The following is a 3077-nucleotide window of genomic DNA, read 5'->3' as shown; positions in this document are numbered from 1 at the left end:
CAGTAGGTGAGAAACCTAAGGTCGAAGAGAGACGAGGCGGTCGGCATGGGTCAGAACCATAGGGGAAAACACAGGGAACGATAAAGGTTTAATATGTTTTGTATGTGGTTCAGCTTCACATTTTAAAAGGCACTGTCCTCTCAGATTAAAGGTTCTAGGCAGTATAACAGAAATGAGGGAAAAAATAAAGCCAGGGTAAGCTGGGTAAAGAAAGATCAGGATAATGATATCCTAGAGGACAAAGTTGTGGTAGCTCGTGTGGATCCTTTGAGGAAGTCAGGGAATGTAAATAACTATAAGCTGTGTAAGTTGAAAAGGGTTCCTATTAGAGTGAATGGAACAATAAGGAAGGCCCTCGTTGATTCAGGAACAGAAATTACGGTGGTTAAGAAAGAGTTAACCAAAAGTCTCCAACTGGAGGAAGGATCGAGTATATATTTGAAGAGTATACTTGGTCCAGCTGTTAAATGCCGTTTGGTAAGCAGTCCACTGAGCATCACTGCAGGAGAAAGTGCCAATGTCACACATCAAGAGATTTTGTGTTGCAGTTGCAGAATCGCTGGCAGAGGATGTGTTGTTTCCTCCGGAAGTATTCACGCTGTTAGGAGGTCAGTTATATGTCGCAGGTGAAAAGATGGGAAACTTATCTGAAGAAACCACAAACATCCCAAAGGTTAGGAGAAAGGGAAAGTCTGTGAAGGTAAACAAAGGGAAACTAGAAGTGTGGGAAGGAATCTCGATGAGAAAGGAAAGGAGGAATCAAATGAAAGCCAACAACCTCAGCCAGGAAGAATATGTACAGCGGATGTATTTAGAAGAGAGCAGGAGACTTGTGAATCTGTGGTAGGAGCATGGGAGAATTCTCAGAAAGGAAAGGGAAATTATTATACAGTGGATAACTTTCTCTTTCATAAGGACAAAATTCTCGGAGAAAGTGTGGGGCAATTAGTTGTACCTAAGAGTAGAAGGGAGAAAGTCTTGCAGTTAGCACATTGCTCGGTGTTTAGTGGCCACATGGGGATAAAGAAGACTGTGGAAAGAATTAGATACTCTTTCTATTGGAAGGGTCTGAGGTTAGACGTTCAGAAATTTTGCGAGGCATGTAAAGAGTGCCAGTTGACTAGACCAATTAAAAATGTTGATAGGACACCAATCACCCCAGTAAAGAGGCCAGATCTGTCCTTTCAAATTGTAAACGTTGATGTGATAGGTCCGATTGATCCTCCCAGTTCTAAGGGTCCCAAGTTTTCGACTCCTGGATATCCTCAATCTAATGGATTAGTTGAACGGTTTAATAGTACTTTAAAAAAATGTTGCATCATGTCATCAGGGAAGAAGGTAGAGGGTAGCATTTTCAAATTCCTTATGTGTTGTGGGCCTATACAGAAGTATCCAACTCAACAACTAAGGTGGCTCCATTTCAACTCATGTACGGCAGGACACCTCAGGGACCTCTGTCGATATTAAAATCATCATGGACAGGGAAACATGAAAATTTACAATTAGATGCAACTCCTGTTTATACATACTTACATCCTGTTTATATATACTTACTCCTGTTTATACATACTTAGATCTAAAGGCTAAGTTTGAGAAGGCAGCGGAGCAGGCAAAGCTCATAGCTGAAATTCATCAAGAGAGGACGGCACACTATCATAATTTAAGGTCTACTATAAAAACATTTATGGTGGGAGATAAGGTGATAGTCTTGATTCCCGATTCTAATAACAAGCTTTATGCTAGATGGCAGGGTCCTGCAAATATATTGGAACAGAGACGTTCTACTCTTTTGTAGTACAAATGCCCGATGGAACCAAAAGACATGTTCATCAGAATAAGATTAGATCTTATGTAGTTAGATCCCAAGTAGTAAGTGTTATCTTGGAGCGGGAAGAAGAGTTTGGGGAAATTGAATCTACACCTGTCAACAAGGAAGGAAAGAAATTTTCTGAATCTCTGGAAGGATTAGAAATGTCTAATTTAGATTCGGTCCAAAGGAGTAAACTTTTAGGGCTACTGAGAAAATATCAAACATTATTTACACGTTCAGTGCAACCAGCACGAGTAGGTACATACAAGATCGAGCTTATTCCTACTGCTATTAGGAAGAAACCCCATTGCTATGGAATACCCATGGCATACCGCAAAGCACTGGATGAGCAGATACGTGAGTTGCTAGAATTAGGATTAATTGAACCTTCTGAGTCAGAAATTGCTCATCCTATAGTTTGTGTGGCGAAAAAGGATGCTACAGTTACAATGTGCATAGGTTTTAGATCATTGAATGCTGTGACAAAAACTCCAACATTTCCCATGAAAGACATGGAGGAATTGATTTTTGTGGCGGGTGCAGCCAACTGGCTGACAAGCATCGACCTTCGAAAATGGTATTGGAAAATCCGAATGGATGAAAAGAGCAAACCTTTGACTGCATTTGCAACATGTAATGGAGTGTACCAGTGGCGAACAATGCCTTTCGGCTTATCAGGAGCCTCGGAGGCATTCTAGAAGGAAATGAATTGTGCTTTGCAGAGTCATAGTGATTATGCTCAGGCATATATAGATGATGTGGTGATTTTCTCGAAACCATTTGAGAAACACTTGAAACACATTTCTCTGGTTCTGGACACTTTAGAAAAATTAGGATTTTTTGTACGTTTGGACAAATGTGCTTTTGCAACTAAACTAATCAAATATTTGGGGCATATAATTGGAGGAGGCAAGCATGGTCCTGATGAAGAAAGGGTCAAAGCAATTAGAAAACTCGTCAGGCCAGTCACAAAAAAGATGTGAGATCGGTTTTTAGGAATAATGGGATTTTATCGATCTTATATTCCCAATTATGCAGAAATATCGGCACCATTGACAGAGTTGACTAAGAAGAGGCATGCCAATATTGTTCTATGGGGGAGTTGGAAGAGAATGCTTTTAACAAATTAAAGGATACTTTGTGCCAAGTGACATCTCTGGCCACATCAAATATTGGAAAGCCATTTCAGATCCATTGTGATGTATCCAATTTGGCGGTAGGCTGCTGTTTAACCCAGATAGACGAGAGTGGTAACTATTGTCCTATT

The sequence above is a fragment of the Stegodyphus dumicola genome, chromosome 10, assembly GCF_044657685.1.
Source record: "Stegodyphus dumicola isolate Sdum_Otavi_A_Nest chromosome 10, ASM4465768v1".
NCBI classification, from domain to species: domain Eukaryota; kingdom Metazoa; phylum Arthropoda; class Arachnida; order Araneae; family Eresidae; genus Stegodyphus; species Stegodyphus dumicola.
This window is presented reverse-complemented; position numbering follows the sequence as displayed.